The sequence below is a fragment of the Aotus nancymaae genome, unplaced genomic scaffold (assembly GCF_030222135.1).
Source record: "Aotus nancymaae isolate 86718 unplaced genomic scaffold, 86718_ANA_hifiasm-v0.15.2.pri h1tg000049l, whole genome shotgun sequence".
In the NCBI taxonomy this organism is placed as follows: Eukaryota; Metazoa; Chordata; class Mammalia; order Primates; family Aotidae; genus Aotus; species Aotus nancymaae.
Window position 1 is genome coordinate 13,422,456 of NW_026988463.1, and position 20,384 is coordinate 13,442,839.

Consider the following 20,384-nt stretch of genomic DNA (forward strand, 5'->3'; position numbering starts at 1 on the left):
GGCACAAACAGCCTCCTCTTGTTAAAGCACTTTTGGAAGAAAAAAATGAGTGTAATTTGCTAATTGCACAGCACAAATCACTTAACAGTATAATGGGTTTCATATTGTCATTTTTAATGACCTACCTTTTTCTCAGTGCTTATTTCATTATTCTAGAATGCTAACAACAAAAACAATCATATGTAGTAAGAACTTACTAATAAGTGAGACACTGTACTAAGAATGCTAACAACAAAAACAATCATATGTAGTAAGAACTTACGACTGATAAGTGAGACACTGTACTAAGAATGCTAACAAGAAAAACAATCATATGTAGTAAGAACTTTTTACTGATTATTGAGACACTGTACTAAGAATGCTAACAACAAAAACAATCATATGTAGTAAGAACTTACGACTGATAAGTGAGACACTGTACTAAGAACTTTACCTGCACTACCTGAATCCTTCCTCATGGGAACACAGGAGGTAGATTCTATCATCATCCACGTTTTCCCAGATGAGAAGACGGAAGCTTGGTGAGAGGTAACTCCAAGTGTGCAAAGCTTGTAATATACACAGCTGGACTGTAGACCCTGTGACCCCACCTACATATCATGGCATTTATTGTGTCTTCTATGTGCCAAGGGCTGTGCCATTCCACATAGTTCCATGCCATGTTTCATCCTCACCACAATTATCTAAGGAAATTTCTATTAGCCACGTTTTAAAGAGGAGAAAGTCAAAACTCAGAGATTCAGTAACTCACACAGGGTCACATACAAACCAAGGCTATCTGGCTGTTGCATAATCCCAGCTCTTGTCCACTCTGTTATGCTTCTTCTAGAGAAGATCAGACATGCCCTCCCCTTTTACTCTCCTGGTTAATTTTTAAAGTACTTTTGACAACTGCGAGCACCTCCACTGCCCAGCAGTATCTCCATCATCAAGTTGCTGCAGAATTAAATGAGTAGACACGCACTCCATCAACACTTAGAACTGAGTCTGGCACACAGTAAATGTGTATCAGCCCTCCTTATACGAGGGTTCAATCAACTGAGAATCAAAAATAGTTGAGAAGGAGCCAGGCATGGTGGTTCACACCTGTAATCCCAGTACTTTGGGAGATCAAAATGGGTAGACCAAGATGGGTAGATCACGGGAGTTCGAGACCAGCTTGGCCAACATGGCGAAATCCGATCTCTACTAAAAATACAAAAATTAGCCAGGCATGGTGGTGCATGCCTGTAATCCCAGCTACTCAGGTGGCTGAGGCAGGAGAATCTCTTAAACCCAATAGGCAGAGGTTACAGTGAGCCAAGATCGTGCCACTGCACTCCAGCCTAGGTGACAGAATGAGACCCTGCCTTAAAAAAAATAGTTGAGGAAAAAAACCAATAAAAAATAAAAATTAACAATAACAACAAATACAAATAAACAATACAGTGCAACAACTATTTACACAGCATTTACATTATATTAGTCATCACAAGTAACCTTGAGATGATTTAAAGTATTCAGGAGAAGCAGACTGTATGCAAATATGCCATTTTATATGAGGTCCTTGAGCATCTGCAGATTTTGGTATCCTTGCGGCTCCTGGAGCCAATCCCTTGCAGATACTGAGATGCAACTACTAACACATTTGCTATTTTTGTTTCTTATCATTATTACTACTCGAGAGAATCAAACCTGTCTCCAAACATCTTATAAGCATGTGTTGTCATTCCAACTGCGTGTATATTTATTACAATCACTATAGTGTTATTCAATAAAGCTGGTCCCCTGGGATTTCTATTGCTTGAGCTTCTGTTTGTCCTCCTTGCCTTCTTTCTACTTGTGTTTGCCACGTTTTTTAACCATTGTAGTATAACTTGCTGTATGTCCTCATAGGCAATCAAAACAGAGCAATGTATATATGGTTGTTCTTTTGTGTAAATTGGACTTCTACCCCCAATTAATCCAACTTGACTAAGACTAGCTGTAATTAGAAGTGGCAGCTGTTGTACTCTAACTTCCTTTCAGGGCCTCCTTCGGAGCCTTTTTGTCAGAAAAGGAAAAGGATTGGATGAGAGTCTGAGCCAGTTATGCCCACCTAAGACTCACATGCCCATTCTTGATTTTTCTCCAACACTTGACTTTGATGCAGGCAAGGTGGGGTGGGCTACTACTTCTCACCTGGGCAGGGACAATGTACTAGACGCTTTGGGTGTTTCCCCATCCCCCAGTTTTCTACAAACTGCTCCCCAAGCATGGAAATGGACCTGAGGGGTCATTGTTATACTAAAAAGCCCTACTTCCTGGCCATTCCTGATTGGGCCAGAGAGCATCACCTGATACAAGGAGAGCCAATCAGATTCTTTCTCCCGCAAATTTGAAAATGAGTGTGCAAGATCTTCCTCGATCTGGGTTAGTTCTTGAATATGAGGACAAGTCAATGTGGGGGGTGGGTGTTGAGCTTGCTATGCTGATGGGGTCATCTTTTTCCATATGGATAAAGTAGAGAAAGAACACTGGTCTGGACATAGAGACGAATTCAGAAGGTTAAAAAAAGTGAGAAATAGAAACAGAGCAGATGGAGATGAAGCCAACTGCTGTACAAATCTGAGATCAGAAGCTGTTCAGCCCAGAGTAGAAGGCAGAATAATGACCTTAGTCCTGGTCCTGGTACTGCATTAGCTGGACTGCACTTTTGCCCTTGTTATCTGTGAGGTATCCTGGGTCTTCCCAGTAAGCCCTTTTGCTCTCTCCAGCCTCCATGAGCTTTTGCTTCTTCCCTCAAAACCAGTTGTGACCCAGGCAAAGTGTGTCACTGACACTATGAGCTAAGGTCATGTTATTTTAATTTGTGGAAATGATACTCAGAGTGACTTAGACATTAATTCAACAAATATTTACTGAGGACCTCCTATGTACAGGGACCATGAAAGTAGGGATATGGTCTCAAACACACTAGAGACAGCTATTCATCTGTGGAGGTGACAACCAAGTAGATTCCTGGAAAAGAATGGAGAGAAAGTAAGGAAACCAATTACTGCAAGAGGCTATTGCCATGTAGCAAAGCTTCAGGAAGCTCACTCAGCTTCCTGCAGGCCTTGGAGCTGCTGGAGAAGAGAAAATGGGGAAATAGGAGAAGGGCTAGAAGAGGGTCTGCAAAACTTAGCTTTACTTTGATTTCATTACTTACTAGCTATATGAACTTACAAGAAGTCAACCAAATTCTTTGTTGTTCTATACCTCTAAAAGGGCAGAAGGTTGTGTGTGTGCAAGACAGAGGGTGGGGTGAAGGAGGGAGCAGAGGGAAGTGGGCTAACTAGAGAGTTAATAGGTAAAGAAGTAATGTCATATATAAACTTATACCCTGGTGCCTCAAAGCTGCTCAGATCTATAATGTTTGTAGAGGCAGAGGAGCATCCTAGAAGAAACATAAAATCTGTTTCTCATCCAGGCATGGTGGCTCACGCCTGTAAATCCCAGCATTTTGAGAGGCTTAGCCGGGCAGATCGCCTGACGTCAGGAGTTCAAGACCAGTGGCCGATATGGTGAAACCCCGTTTCTACTAAAAATACAAAAATTAGCTAGGTGTAGTGGCACATGCCTATAATCCCAGCTACTTGGGAGGCTGACTCAGGAGAATTGCTTGAACCGGGAATCAGAGGTTGCAGTGAGCCAAGATCACGCCCCTACACTGCAGCCTAGGTAATGGAGCAAGACTCCATCTCAAAAAAAAAAAAAAAAATCTGTTTCTCAGTGGGAGGTATTTTTGCTCCTTAGGGGACATTGACAATGTCTGGAGACACTTGTGGTTGTCACAACAGAGCTAGGGTGAGCTACTGGCATCTGATGAGCAGAAGCTGAGGATGCTGTCAAACGCCCTAGAACGCACAGGGCAATCCTCCCGACAAAGAATCATCTGGCCCCGAACGTCAACAGTACCGAGGTAAGAAACACTGAGTTACACACATCTTGCTTCTGTCTTACCAGCTGTGTGATCTTTACCAGGCTACTTCTTCTGCTGGCCTATTTCATCTTCTCTGAAATGTGAATCAACAGTACCTTCGGAATAGACATTTTACGAAGCTTAACTAAGATAATATGTGAAATGCCTTGCGTACAGGAGATTAACATTGCCACCGATAGACATTACGAATGGAATTGGCTGCTCCTGCTCAACAAGTCCAGAAATTGTGCCACTGCACTCCAGCCTGGGTGACGGAGAGAGACCCTATCAAAAAGGAAAGATGGAAGCACAGGAAGGACACAAAGGAGGGAAGGAAAGAGGGAAGGAGGGAGGGAGGGAGGGAGGGAAGGAAGGAAGGGAAGGAAGGAAGGAAGGGAGGGAAGGAGGGAGGGAAGGAAGGAAGGGAAGGAAGGAAGGGAAGGAAGGAAGGAAGGAAGGAAGGAAGGAAGGAAGGGAGGGAGGGAGGGAGGGAAGGGAGGGAGGGAGGGAAGGGAGGGAGGGAGGGAAGGAAGGAAGGGAAGGAAGGAAGGGAAGGAAGGAAGGAAGGAAGGGAGGGAAGGAGGGAGGGAAGGAAGGAGGGAAGGAAGGAGGGAGGGAAGGAGGGAGGGAAGGAGGGAGGGAAGGAGGGAGGGAGGGAGGAAAAAGGAAGAGCAGATTACTGTACTTTACATCTGCCAGCACCTCAATCTTGGTCTTCCCAGCCTGCAGAATGGTGGGAAATCAATTTCTGTCATAAGCCACCCAGTCTCTGGTGTTTTGTCATGGCACCTCAGGTGGACTAAGAGAAAGGGTGTCACTCGGAAATTCTGAGGATTCCATTTTATGTATTGTGGTTTTAGCTGTTTTTCCTTTAAAAACATCAGGGGTGGGGAGAGGGAGAGGGAGAAGGGGAGAGAAAGAGAGGCATTTCTTTATATCTTTACAGATGACAGCTTCAGTTTCCTTCTCTGAGAATAAGGGATGAGCATTGTAGCTCACGCCTGTATTCCCAGCACTCAGAAAAGCCAAGACAGGAGGATTGCTCAAGCTTAGGAGTTCAAGACCAGCCTGGGAAACATAGGAAGAAACTGTCTCAATAAAATAAGACAAGGCACGGCTGAAAGAAAAAACTCAAGGTTGAGGCTTCAGAACCAGAAGGATCCCATGGGGAGCCCACGACCTCAGCTGACCGTTTCTCCCAGCCTGCTGTGTCTTCCCGTCTCCCTGTCTCCTGCAGGCAGGAGATGCACCAGGACAACCTGGATTCAAAAGACCTTCCCACGGGTTCAAGGCATGATGAAGTGCTCAGGATCCCTTGGCTTCAGGGCCCAGGGAGCCACGCAAGCTTCTCCTGCCAGCCAGCCAGCCTCTCTGTCTCTGGAGGGGCTGACACCAGGTGCTAGCGATCAGAACATGGTGCATAATAGAAACTTCCCAAGTGTGTAATTATGTCACATGTTGACTTCATTATGCTACCCAAGCAGATGATTAGGAAATTCCCATGTCCCTGCTCTGCTTCCACAGTGGTCCTGCCTCCGAGATGGGAGCTGGTAGCTGAGACTCATGCCTGTCGGCTTTGCTAACCTCACATCCAGGCTCCAATGCTTTGTACAGTGTGCCGGGAGCACTTATGGTAGGGGGCAGAATACAGAGTCCTAGCTGGGTATAATCATCTCTACCATAAACTGGTTCATTTTGCTCTCCTGCCAACTGCAAAGAAGCAGAGAAAGCTAGCGATAAAAATAATAGTGATGGCTGGGCGCAGTGGCTCACACCTGTAATCCCAGCACTTTGGGAGGCCGAAACATACGGATCACCTGAGGTCAGGAGTTCGATACCAGCCTGGCCAACTTGGCAAAACCCTGTGTCTACTAACTCAACTTACAAAAATTAGCCAGGCATGGTGGCATGCAGCTGTAATCCCAGCTGCTCAGGAGGCTGAGGCAGGAGAACCGCTTGAACCTAGGAGGCAGAGGTGGCAGTGAGCCGAAGTCACGCCACTGCACTCCAGCCTAAGTGGCAAGAGAGAAACTCCATCTTGGAGGGAAGGAAGGAGGGAAGGAAGGAGGGAGGGAGGGAGGGAGGGAGGGAGGGAGGAAAAGTAATAATGATAATAAAAATAGCAGTACTTCCACAAGTGCAGGAAGCTGGATAAAGAACGTATCTCATTTGGCTGGGTATAGCCAGACTGACAGAGAGATAAAAGGTATTTATTCACCATATAACACTCCTCAAGGCTAAATGCTCTCAATTTTTAGTGCACATAAAAACCACCATCAAAAGCCTACTAAAAAAATATGCATCCTTGGGCTGATTTTGATTGGGTGCGCAAAAAATGGGACCTATATGTATATTTAAATCCCCAGTCTTGGAAAGACACTGCTCTGAGCCATTGGTTCTCAAACTTTTTTGTGAATCAGAAACACCTGGAGGGCTTTGTATTGGTTTTCTGTGGCTACCATAACAAATCACTACAAACTGGCTGGTTTAAACAGCAGAAATGGCCAGGCGCGATGGCTCATGCCTGCAATCCCAGTACCTTGAGAGGCCAAGGCAGGTGGATCACCTGAGGTCAGGAGTTGGGAGACTAGCCTGACCAACATGGTGAAATCCTATTTCTACTGAAAATACAAAAATTACCCAGGCCTGGTGGGGGGCGCCTGTAATCCCAGCTACTTAGGAGTCTGAGGCAGGAGACTCACTTGAACCCAGGAGATGGAGATTGCAGTGACCCAAGATCCTGCCACCGCACTCCAGCCTGGGAAACAGAATGAAACTTCACCTCAAAAAAAGAAAAAAAAAAAAAAAAGCAGAAATGTATTCTCACAGTTCTGGAGGCCAGCAGTCTGAAGTCAAACAGTCCACAGACTTGGTTGCTTCAGGAGGCACTGCAGGAGAACCTGCCCCACACCGCTCTCCTGCTTCCTAAAGGTTACCAGCCATCTTTGGCATGCCTTGGCTTGTATCTGCCTTGCTCCCACTCACATGGCCTTCTCTGTGAATCCTCTCCCCTTTTCTTCTAAGGACATTTGTCTTTCGTTTGAGGGCTCACTCTCATGCAGGATAACCTCATCCCATAATCTTTACCTTAATAACATCTTCAAAGACCTCTTTATCCAAATAAGGTCATGGCCACCAGTTCTAGATGGACATATCTTTTTACCACCATTCAACTTTGCACTGCAGATTGCTGGGCCCCACATCCAGCATTACTGACTCACTAGGTCTGAGCTGGGGTCTGAGAATTTGCGTTTCTAACAAATTCCCACGTGATGCTGATGATGCTGCTGCTGGTCCGGGGACCCCCATGTGGAGGATCAATACCCTCGGCAAATACTCCACATCCAAGTGACTTTGTATTCTGGTATCTAGCAAGTGTCTGATGTGTACACTGAACAGAACTGTAAAGATGGAAAAGACTCTGCTCCCACTTTTCATCCTTGACCACCCGATTAGTTTCCTACCCTGACTCACCACGGACCTCAATTAATCCTCAAGAAGCAATAACTCCTGTTGTACAAAAAAAAGAGAGAGGAGAGAGAGACAGAGAGGAGAGAGTTGGGCTTAGCCAGACCTGGCTGTGCATTTTGCTACCTGTGTGAGCTGGGATGAAGCCTTTCATCCCTCAGAGCCTCAGTTTCCTTCTCTATAAACTGGAAATAAGCGACGAGCATTGTAGCTCATGCCTGTTATCCCAGCACTCTGAGAAGCCAAGACAAGAGGATCACTCAAGCTTAGGAGATCAAGACCAGCTTCGGCAACATAGCAAGACCCTGTCTCAAAGAATAAAATAAGGCCAACCATGGTGGCTCATGCCTGTCATCCCAGCACTTTGGGAGGCCAAGGTGGACAGGTCGCTTGAGGCCAAAAGTTCAAGATCAGCCTGGCCAACATGGCGAAACATCATCTCTACTAAAAATACAAAAATTAGCCATGTGTGATGGCAAGCGCCTGAAATCCCAGTTACTTGGGAGGCTGAGGAAGGAGAATACCTAGAATCTGGGAGGCAGAGGTTGCAGTGACCCAAGATTGTGCCACTGCACACAAGCCTGGGCGACAGAGTGAAAATCAGTCTCAAAATAAAATGGAAATAAAATTGTTGACTAACTTGATCATAGGTCTTGAAAGGATTGAATGAGATGATACATGCAAGAGTAGCAACTGCCAGAACTAAAAATCACAGCAACCCAGTGATTCTGCTAAGTGAGCCAGAGAGGATGCATGATGGGCACATGACAGCAGGAAGGGCTGGAATTTCGCCGTATGGTAAGTGAAAGGTAGTGGACTTGCCCCATCACTTCCTCCCATGGCCCTGCAAAGCCCTGAATCCCTCTTCCTCCTCCACCACCAAGCTACTGACCCGCCAGCCACGTCTCCAGAATCCATGACAGTAGTAATCACACCAGATGTTCCCAAACTCCACTGTGTTTCCTGAGGACTGGGTTCATTAGCTTTGATCTGGCAGGCTTACCTGTATTGGGTACTGACTTTATTTCCAGCCACCACTGCTAAACCTCACTGAAGTGGCTTTGACACTTTGATGACACTGGTGAGATGGCCTGGGCCAGCCAACTGCCCACAAGGAAACTGATGGGCACTGAAGCCGTCTAAAGTGACTGAGCTGGAACCAGTGGCGGGGAATCACTTAATCCTCAGGCACTGCAGAGAAGCAGAGTTCTTGCATTCACATTCCTGCAACAATGAGCAGGCCCTAGGTAAACTGGGAAGAGCGGGTGTCAGAAAGCCGGGGGTTAGGCCAGGCACAGTGGCTCATACCTGTAACCCCAGCACTATGGGAGTCTGAGGCAGGAAGATTACTTGAGCTTAGGAGTTCAAGACAGGCCTGGGCAGTATGATGAAACATTTTCTCTTAAAAAAAAAAAAAAAAAAAAATGCTGGGCATTGTGGTGCATGCCTGTAGTCCTAGCTACTTGGGAAGCTGAGGTGGGAGGATGGCTTGACTCTGGGAGGTGGAAGTTGCAGTGAGCTGAGATCTCGCCACTGCACTCCAGCCTGGGTGACAGAGAGAGACCTCGTCAAAAAGGAAAGACAGACAGGAAGGAGGGAAAGAGGGAAGGGAAGGGAGGGGGAGGGGGAGGCCAGGGTTAAAATTAAGGCTGCATCATTAGCTCACTATGTAACCTCTAGAAATTTCTGAACATTCTGAGCCTCCGCTACTTCATCTGTAAAACAGAAACGGGATGAAACTGTTGGAAGGATTCCACCACATAATCCATGTTTAAGCGCTCATCACACAACCTGCCAACCACACAGAAAGAGCTCAAGACCACCCTGCTAGCTGATTCCTATCCCTAGTATGGTAAAATCAGACGGACAAAATCGCAAGTTCACAAGACCACGCTGGCTATATGTATGACCCCGTCACTCGTTTTTAAAAAACTGTTGTAAAATAAACATAAAGTTCACCATCTTGACCATCTTTAAGGGTACGGCTCTGTGTCATTAAATACATTAACACTGTTGGGCAACCATCACCACCATCCATCTCTAGAACCCCTTGTCATTCCTGAAAGATGCGTTAGCAGGTGGAACGTGATAGTACCTGAGGACCTCAGACCTCCATGAATGGAAAGGCTGGTTACTCAAGAGAGAGAAGAACCAGGTCAAGGCTAAAGGTGAAGGCAAGCCAGAGAACATTACGGAGCTACCTCATCTATCCACGTGGTCCCACATCTTCCCTCTCTCCTCTGAAGTCCTCAGGGAAGGCAGCGGTAAGGACTTCGTGACACAACACACTTGCGTTCGAATCCCAGCTCTGCACTTTAGCAACTGCGTGACCTAAGCCATGTTACTTATTATCTCTCAGACTTTCTCTCCTAATCTGTAAAATCGGGAGAAACATAACACTAACTGCATAGGTTTGCTAATGAGCGAATACATATAAAGAGCTTAACAAACAGTGACTGACACATAGGTGTTAGCTCTGATTGTCCTGGCACCCCATCCCCACCTCCCAGCCTCCTGCCTTTCTGGACATTTGTTCCTGGGTGGCCTCATTCTGCAACTCTGAATCCTCATTAGGACAGGAATTCCTTCCCAGGCTGAGAAGCCCTAGCAGCCAAGGCACAGCCAGTTTTCTTTGTATCCCGGATAACGTCCCTCCCCTGAAGGGGAATGAGGACAAGAATCACCCAAAAAATCTGCCCGCCAACCCAGAGTCAGGTCCCAGCCTGGCCAATCGCATGTGCTCATCCTGCGGTGGTTTCCTAGGCAACCAGTACTCCTGTGCCAACACAGAGACTGGGTGCTGGGCAAACGGAAGGAGGAGAGAGAGAGATAGGGAAAGAGAGAGAGAGGGAGTGAGAGAAAGAGATGCAGGCAGAGTCTGGGGACAAGCAACACAAGGGGCATGGGGAGAAGAAACAGAGACGGATGGGAGTGGGGGAAGAGGAGGAATTTCCTGTTTTCTTCAGCAGTTGCCACAGACACATGCACACACACACACGCGTACTTTAAAAGGTTGATATTTTTAAAGGAAAGACAGCTAAAATCACAATACATAAAATAGAAGCCCCTTAATTTCCAAGCGACACCCTTTCTCTTAGTCCACCTGAGCTGCTATGACAAAACACCAGAGACTGGTGGCTTATAACAGAAATTGATTTCCCACCGTTCTGCAGGCTGGGAAGACCAAGATTCAGGGGCTGGCAGATTAGGTATCTGATGAGGATTCATTCCTCACAGACAGCTGTCTTCTCATGGTGACATCACGGGGCAGAGGGCTGAGGGATCTCTCTAGGGTCTCTTATAAGGGCACAGACTCCATTCAGGAGAGCAGAGCCCTCATGACCTAATCACTTCCCAAAGGCCTCACCTCCTCGTATGCACACAGTGAGGATTAGGTTTCAAGACACAAATGTGAGAGGCCACAAATATTCAGCCATAGCACCCTCACATGTATGGGTACACACACACAAATACACACATACGTAGAAGGGTGCACCACACACATTTACATTTATGTACACAGGCACACATTGCATGTACACACATACACACATACACAAATCACAAGTATACACATGTACACATGTACTTATATGCACATATACACATACATATAGTGTACACACATACTCATGTATACACATACACACATGTACACACACGTACACATGCATACATATATACATACACATAAACGCATGCACTGTGTGTATACATATATATACATACACATATACCTACACATGTACGCATTGTGTGTTCACACACTTATACATACATATACACATACACACATACAAATGCATACATTGTGTGTACACACATACATACACATATACATACACACAAGCATACAATTGTGTGTACTCACATATACACACATGCACACATTGCATGTACACACATGTATATACATACACATGCATTGCATGTACAGACATATACACACATCTGTACACATACACACATTGCATGTACATACATGCATGTATTGCAGGTATGCATACATACATACATGAATGCATAAACCTGAATTCACACATTCATACACACACACATCTTGGACCCTTTTACCATCACAGGTTGCAGGGGATGCTGTACTTCTTAATGACCCAGCCACAGTACTTGTTGGGATTCAGAAAGCCTGTGAAAGCCATGCCTCAAATTCACATTTGTTTATGGAGCTGCTAGTATGGAATTGAAGAAAAGCCTAGACAGACAACCCATCCTGTCTCCATCTAAACTCCAGGCCACTCCTAAACTAAACTAACTGCTGTGCAGAGTTCAGTGCTGTAAGAGGAGCATTCCCAACGTCCCCTGGTGAAGGGAGAGTGAGAACAAGTGCACAACAGCTGTCTGTGTGGGTGAACACACACCCTTTTATGAACTTTTTTATTTTCAGGTCCACAAACCCATAGAAAGGTAGCAAAAACAGCTATTTCCATTGTCTGATTGCAGCCACACAAGAATGACTGCTGTTGGCTCATTTTATGGGTGAAGAAACTGAGGCCTGGGCAGATAGACTGCTGTCCAATGACCCATATCACAATGGGGGAACTGAGGCACAGGACGGTAAGAGTGTTGTCTAAGGACATCACACCATGGATGGGGAAACCAAGGCACAGGAAAGTTGTCCAAGGACCCAGAATTCTCATTTATGAACCCACAATTCCAGCCCAGAGAGCCTGATCTCAGAACCTGTGTGGTCAACCTCTCAGCTATTTGGCCTTCCCACAATTATGGCCCCATCCCAGCCAGACTGAAACTGACTGTGTGTTGGAGAAGGCAGACAATTAAAAAGATGACATCGGTGTAACATGGTGAGCATTAATGCTGGTGTCCGGGGGTTTGAGGAAGTGACATCTAAAGTGAGTTCTGAAGGTTGAGGAGGAATCAGTGGGAGGACAGGAAAGGGGTGAAGGCAGCAGCGTGGGGGCTGCTAAGCAGAATCTAAATGGTGAGAAGGCCTGCTGCAAAGCCAGACTGGAGTGAGGCTGCAGCAGGAGCAGCAGGTGCAGGCGGACAGGGGATATGAGCAAAGGCCAGCTGAGACAGGGCCTGAGCTGGAACACTCAGTTACACTCTCCCCTGAAGACAATGCCAAGCCACTGAAATTTTTCTTTTTTGAGGCAGGGATCTCATTCTGTCACCCAGGCTGGCGTGCAGTGGTACAATCATGGCTCACTGCAGCCTTGACCTCCTAGGTCAGGTGGAAGTTCTAGGAGAGAAATTACCTGATCAGATTTGCCACTTAGCACACATTGGCCTTGGTCAAGAGAACAGACAGAAGGAAGCAAGTCCAGTAGGGGAGACACAGAATCCTACTTGATTCTAACCAAAATGGTAGATAAGGAAACCAAGGCACAGAGAGGAGAGAGTATTTGCCCAGTGTTACTCAATTAGAAAGTGAAGGAGTCAGAAATGAACTTGAGTTCATTCAATGCCAGAGCCCAGCTCCTGGGCACTGATACAAGCCCCTTCCCACCTAGGTGTCCCTTCTAGGTTCATCAATCTCTTGGCCAACAAGAATCTGTAGGATTCCACTGTGACCATTTCTCCTGCATCAGGACCAGATCCCATACCCAGTACTGGGCAAATAAGTGTAAGCTAAGTCAAGCATGCACTCTGTCTCTTCAAGGTGTTATCCACTTCAAAGCTTAGTTCTCCATATAGTGTTTCTACCCATGTCCCTGGAAGCTCCCCCAGGCACTAGCTCCCAGAGTTCCTTCCTATTTGTGTCACATTCACCCTAAGACCCAAAGCGTTGAAAGCTCTAAGGGATCTTGGTGATACTCCAGCCCAATATGGTAGAAATACTTTCCCCAAAACCAGTGTTCAGACTGTGACCTAATAGCAGAAATTTATAAAAAACCATCTAGAGTCTCAATGTGGGAGGACCCTAGATTGCAATGCAACCATGCCACCTATTTGCTAAGGAACCTTTAACATGACTGGGAAACAAACTCCATCTGCAAAATGTAACTGATGTTACATATAGAGGCCCTGTTCTTGGTTTACAGGAGCAACAACTGTTACAGTACATATTTACCGCATGCCTACTGTGTGCCAGGTATGGTGCAGGTACTTTACATTCATCACATGTTTAATTCTCAAAGCAGCCCTATGAGGCAGGTGTGGTTAATATTCCCATTTTACAGATAAAGAACGTGAGGCTTATCGAAGTCAGGTAACCTTCCTGAATTGTAGTGTGAATCAGAAATGGACCAGCTCTGGAGACTTTGGAGCAATTTGTTACTGCAGCATAACCTAATGGATTCTGACTAATACAAGAGCATCTTTTATGTTTTCTTTTTCCTCTATGGCACTTAAAGGAAATTAACCTGCATTAACTACATTATTGCAAGAAGTTAACCTGCATTAATCACATTATTAATCAATTCATTCAATACATGTATTCATTGACTGCCTATTACGTACTGGGCAGTCCAGATACTGGAGCTACTCCTTTGAACATCAGCAACAAGATAGGTTTTATGGAATTTATATTATACAAAGACAGAAAATGAATAAACATATCAAGTATAAATAAACATGGTAATGGTGACAACTGCCATAGAGGAAAAAGAAAAAATGTTATTTAGCACTTGATACGAAAAATGATAACTTCAGGCACCATCAGGTGGGCTTCTGCCCATGTTTCTAGCTCTTGGGTGAGGTTTCTTTTCTGCTTTTAATGTTCTTTCCCTAATTAAAAAATTCTGTTAGTGAGGAAGGGTGCGAAGGCCTCCCATGTTTCCCACATGGCAGCTCTTCTGTAGGAAAGAGCAGAGTAAGGAAAATACAAGTTTCCAAACCAAGGTGTAAGTCCTTTGAATTTTCCAAGAAAGGCAGAAGCAAAGACTGTTGTCTGGTGCGCCTAGAATCTCCGCTTGTCAGGATGACTCTGCAGGTCTTTCATCACTCTGAACTAGACCTTGACAAGGGACTGACTTCCACAGCTCTATTTGCAAGTCTTAGTCTTGTGTACGCATGGTGTATGAAAAAATGTTATTATATCAGTCAGAATCCATTAGGTGACGATGCAGTAACAAACATCCCCTAAGTCTCCAGAGCTAGTCCATTTCTGATTCTCACTACACGTCAAGTGCCGATAAGGAAGGATAAGATATGTCCATTGTAGTTACCCAGGAACCCAGGCTGAGAGAAATGCCATCTCCATGTATGTTGATATTCACTCAGGGTGGCTGGCAAAATAAATATTAGAAAAAGTTATAGATTGTAATCTCAAACCTTTTGGAAGGCCAAAAGGTTTTATTGAGGCATGCTGAAGACAGCTGCCTCATTTACATTAGCATAGGAAAGAGATAAAAACAATCAAAGGCCTTCCCAGTTTAAGTCTGTTTACCCCACATCCTTTTGTCTCCACTGTTTACTCATGTAAATTTTGTGCTGGGTGGTCCTTTCAGGGGAAGATCAAAGGGGAATTACCTGTTAATAGTGTTCACTCTAGGCTCTGGAAGCTAAAGCTTTTATCAGTCATAAAAAACCATTCTCTTAACCATGTTAATTAACCACAAGTATGTTAACTTAGAACCTCTGTTGTAAAATCTACCGAATAAAAATGTGGATGAACAGGGAGTCTTGGTCGATTGGCTGCATTCTGCCCTCCAAAAGCAGCCCACAGCCATCCCTAGGTCACTTGTATCACTGTAATGCTGTGAGTGCATTCATTCATCTGTTGTTGAGTCAGGGTCTGCAGGCCAGACTTCTGCAGGTGGTGGTCAACATCTCACATGCACATTCCATCTCAAGTGTTACCATAGCAAGAGAAAGAGGATGGGGAGAATCAAACACGGGCTCTGAAAGCTTGTATCTCCCTCAGTGAGGGATAGAGAAAAATGGGGGGGACTTCTTTGAGTTGAGGTCTAGAAAGATCCTTTGGATGGTAAATTGAAGGACTTGGGTTTGAACCCTAGTCTTTTAAACAAGCTCACACTTTCTACTGGACCAGGTGACTAGGATAGATTATAAATGACCCTGGCCCAAAAGACTGTTCATACACCATACGTACACAAGACTAAGACTTGCAAATAGAGCTGTGGAAGTCAGCCCCTTGTCAAGGTCTAGTTCAGAGTGATGAAAGACCTGCAGAGTCATCCTGACAAGCGGAGATTCTAGGCGCACCAGACAACAGTCTTTGCTTCTGCCTTTCTTGGAAAATTCAAAGGACTTACACCTTGGTTTGGAAACTTGTATTTTCCTTACTCTGCTCTTTCCTACAGAAGAGCTGCCATGTGGGAAACATGGGAGGCCTTCGCACCCTTCCTCACTAACAGAATTTTTTAATTAGGGAAAGAACATTAAAAGCAGAAAAGAAACCTCACCCAAGAGCTAGAAACATGGGCAGAAGCCCACCTGATGGTGCCTGAAGTTATCATTTTTCGTATCAAGTGCTAAAGATGTGTGTTCTCTTCATGTGAACACAGGTAGTTTCAGCTTATCCTGTCCTTGACATGGCTCTGACCTTGAATTCTGTTTTCTTCTTTATAGAACTTTCACTGGTTCATGGTTTATAAATACACCCAGTCCCGATCTCAACATGGAGCTGGTATCCAGGCTGGGATGCAATTCACACAGGGGTAAGGACATGGGTTTTAAAGAAAAAGAGGAAGATACAGAAATGAGGGAGGGGAGAAGAGAGAAAGATTGAGTGGTAAGGATGAAGAAGATCGGTGGCAATAAAGTGAGATCAATGCCAAGGATGCAAAACAAGGGGAGAAGAAAGTGACCGTGGAGATGTGACATACCAGGCAGACAACCAATACCCTTGTTAGGTGAGGACCACGGTTTGGGAGACCTAGGGAAGATAAAGGCAAGACATCTTAAGGCCACACTGACCACACTGTCAAGTGGTTACTTCCCACCATCCTCCCAAGATGTGGGGTCTCTGATCCCATGTCACAGATGAAGACACAAAGCTCGAAGGAGGAATGTGGTTTGCTGAGTCCATCGGGTCTCAGCTCAAATGTCACACCTCAGTGAGGCTGCCCCTCCCCGAAACACCCTCTTCCCGCATCTCACCCTCTCCCCTGGCTCTGTTTGATTTACATCCCACTATCGTGTTATCTTTCTCATCTATTTGTTCTTTTTTCTTGCTATTTCTTTTTGCCTTTCAACCTTTTATTTCATCGTTTAAAAAATGATAAAGGTAATACATGTTCATTGTAGAAAAACATCTGAAAACAGAAAAATCTGAAGTTTTCCTTTAATATTTTTAGGAGACTCTCTTGTTTTCTGGGTAGATTTATAATGCAAACTTCTGATACTGGCTACTAGTGGTATTGAACTGGAATGTGTGTGTGCGCTTATGCATACATATATGACGATCCTTGTATCACTTATATCATTCAAAATTCTTATACACATCACATTTGCTTGACTTTGATATGCTGAAGGGGTGGTGTGTTTAAAATTCTTTTATTGTTATTATTTTCATCTTTTATTTTAGGCTCCAGGGGAACGTGTGCAGGTTTGTCAATGACCATCCAACCCTGAACGTGCTTAATCTCCTTTGTTCTATTCTTTCTTGTCTACCTCCACCATGGGAAGATGAGCTCCCTAAGCAAGGTCACTTGTCTCTGTTCATTTGCTGTTGGTATCTCCAGCATCTGTACAAGTACCTAGCACATAGTAGGTGCTCAATAAGTATTTGTTGACTGAATAAATTAATGACTGTGGCCTGGCATTAAGCCTGTTCAAGTCTTGGCTTTCAGTGCAAAAGTGGAGTCAAAATACACTCTGGAGGCTAAGGCAAGAGGATCACATGAGCCCAAGAGTTCGAGTCCAGCCTGGACAACACAGTGAGTCCCCATCTAAAAAAATAAAACCCAAAATACAGAAAATTAAAGGTGGAAGCAGCGATGTGGGTCCAAACACAGACAACAGAAGAGCCAGGAGCCACTGGTGCCAACACAAAACCTGCCTAGGCCAGGAAGCTTTAAAATTAAGTCCTGGGTAAGGCAGAGCCAAGGGCTGGTGTGGGAGTCAGAAGTCAGAGACAAGAGCCCAGGCTGGCTGTCAGAATGGGTTAGGGCTACCCTAAGAGTGGGCTCTGGACAAACCCTTGCTTTTTCCTGGTGCAGAAAGGCTGAGGGCTGCATAGGGTCATTCTCCCCATATCATCTCCTGGTTGATACATTTCCACGTGGTTCTGCTTCATGGTACCAACGTCTGTGTCTCTGTTACAGCCTTTATAGCATACACACCCTTACTTGGATACCATCACTGACTCCTGCTGGAAAGCAGTGAGCTGTCAATGCAATTGCACAATAAATAAAAGTATCCTGCTTTCCTGGCGTAAAGAAAGAAGAGCATGCTGAAGGACCCAGCACTTAGATGGACATTCTGCATCATTATTTCATTGATGCCCCACAAGAGCACATGGAGGTAGAAGTTAGTGTCTTTTCTACTTTACGAGATGAGGAAACTGAGATTCAAAGATAATAATGGTGATGGCGAACATGCTTTGAGCACTTCGTGAATACCAGACACTAGCCTATTACAGGACATGGTTTTTGTTTTGTTTTTTTTCCATTAAGGTCCCAACCAACTTTAAGATTGTGCTTTCATTAAACCTATTTTACAGATGAAGAAACTGAGATAGGATCGCCCAGCTAGTGGGAGGTGGGTCTGAAAGCACACCCAGGCAAGTGCATCTAGTGTGGACACTGTGTTCTCTCCATCGGCAGCCAGGATCAGGGTACCAGGGTGAGGCTGGTGAGCCACTTTCCTTGGGTGCACGACTTCATGGGGGCACCAAGAAACCCTGTCATCGGGACAAATAGTATTCAAATGCAATAGCTTTAAACATCAAAAGTGATTCTAAAAATCCATGTTGAACAAAGTATCGAAATTTTAAATTAAGGCAGAATCAGTAAGTGTGATTATAAGCCAAATTAGACTCAGGAGAAAAGGAAAAATCAGTAATACTCCCCTCACCCTACTCCAGGAAATTCCTCTGAGTAATCTAGTCTCAGGGGCTCAAAAGGGCCATGATAACTCACGCTCTCAAATAATCAAAACCCCACTCCTCTCTGCAGCACTTTAGGAAGCATTCTGCAATGGAAGCCTCAGTAAAACCTACTGAGCTACTCAAGACCCAGAAGGATCCATGTTTCTCAGTTGTGGCAGGTAAGACACAGAGAGGTTAAGCAATCTGCTTTAGGTCACACAGCAAGGTCCACTGAACCTAGATGCAGTCCTTGATCTACTCTGCAGAAAGTGCAGGTACAAAACAAAGGATTTGTCTGAACACCTCTGCTGTCTTTCTGGTGTACATGGAGTTAGTCGATCACTACAGCCAGGGTTACCAGATTTGGCAAATAAAGATATAGGATTCCCAGTTAAATTCACATTTCAGATAAACAATGGGTTTGTTTTTTTTTTTCAGTCTAAGTCCCCTGCAATATTTGAGACATACTTCCACTAAAATGCCATCCATTGTTGATCTGACATTCAAATGTATCGGGGGTCTTGTATTTTATTTGGCAACCCAAGCCGCAACAGACTTGGGATAATAAAAATGATCAGAGCTAGAACTTAACTGGACACTTCCCTTCCTTCCTTGCTGCCTGTCTCACTCAAGTCCAGCCCCAGGGGCCTTCTCTCCTATCCTCTGACACATTGAGCTCCTTCCAACTTAAGGAACTTGCGCAGGATCTAATGTCTGCTTAGAATGCTCCTCCCCCCACCATTCAATGGCTTTTTTTTTTTTTTTTTTTTTTTTTTGAGACAGAGTTTCGCTCTTGTTACCCAGGCTGGAGTGCAATGGCACAATCTTGGCTCACCACAACCTTCGCCTCCTGGGTTCAGGCAATTCTCCTGCCTCAGCCTCCTGAGTAGCTGGGATTACAGGCACGCGCCACCATGCCCAGCTAATTTTTTGTATTTTTAGTAGAGACGGGGTTTTCACCATGTTGACCAGGATGGTCTCGATCTCTTGACCTCGTGATCCACCCACCTCGGCCTCCCAAAGTGCTGGGATTACAGGCGTGAGCCACCGCGCCCAGCAGCTCTCTCTTTTTTAGCCTTTGAGTCTCAGCTTAAATGCTGCCTCCTCAGAGAGGCCTAACCCATCACTTCATATCCCGTTTCTTTCATTCTGTCAGGCTTTTGTTTCTTTTACAGCAGAAATCACAATTTGCAATAACTTTATTATCTGGCTGGTTAGTGGGTTGGAGTTGCTTCTCTGTAATGAATTGCAAAGCTCCAGAGGGCAGGAGCTATACCTGTCTGATCCATCTGTATCTCCAGCACAGTACCCTGCGTATCCTAGGCCTCAACACATATGTTGAGTTAACGTAAGCACTGGGCACCCCTAGTCCAGCTAAAGCATTCTCCAAAGTGGCCTTATACCCAAGTTACCTTTAATCCAGACAATGCACAAACCTGCCAGCTTCAGACGTTTCGCTGATACGTAACAATCTTAGATTGTTGGATGAAGCAACTTGCAGACTACTTTCCCGAACAACAATAACAACCAAAGAATGTATTATATAACTCTAAATGGGGGAAAAGGCATCAAAAATATTTCCTTGCCTAACATCATCCTGTTATTATTTTGACATCTGTGTAGGCTGCGGAATGATTCTTTTAACGCCGCGTGTGAGGAGGCATATTTATATCGCTGGCTGTAGCACAGAACATATGCAAAGCCTTCAGAAGACTATTCTAGTAGGTCTCGCTTGTAGCTGTATCAGGCCCCTAGTGGAGGGCCTGAAAAAGCTTCCCTGTGTTTACTATGTTTAACGAGGATTGGCTTCCAAGCGACAGGGCGAGAAGCAAGCCCTGCTTTTCCTGTATACCAGTTCCTTCAGTCCCAGTGGAGAGAGAAGCATTGGGACCACAAGGTCCCTGATCCCCATACCATGCACCCTGCCTCGGAGAGGACATGATCTGATTTCAAGAAAAAGCAGCAGCTATCATTGCCCAAGGCTTGCTATGCCCAGGCACTGGGCTAGGCTGTTTTCAGGCA

General features: G+C 45.1%; 1 protein-coding gene across 1 annotated transcript in view; it reads right to left on the reverse strand.

Moving 5' to 3' along the window:
- SHISA9 (shisa family member 9) overlaps positions 1–20,384 on the reverse strand; it is a 346,948-nt gene that overhangs the window by 169,817 nt on the left and 156,747 nt on the right. The gene's annotated exons all lie outside the window — the stretch shown is intronic.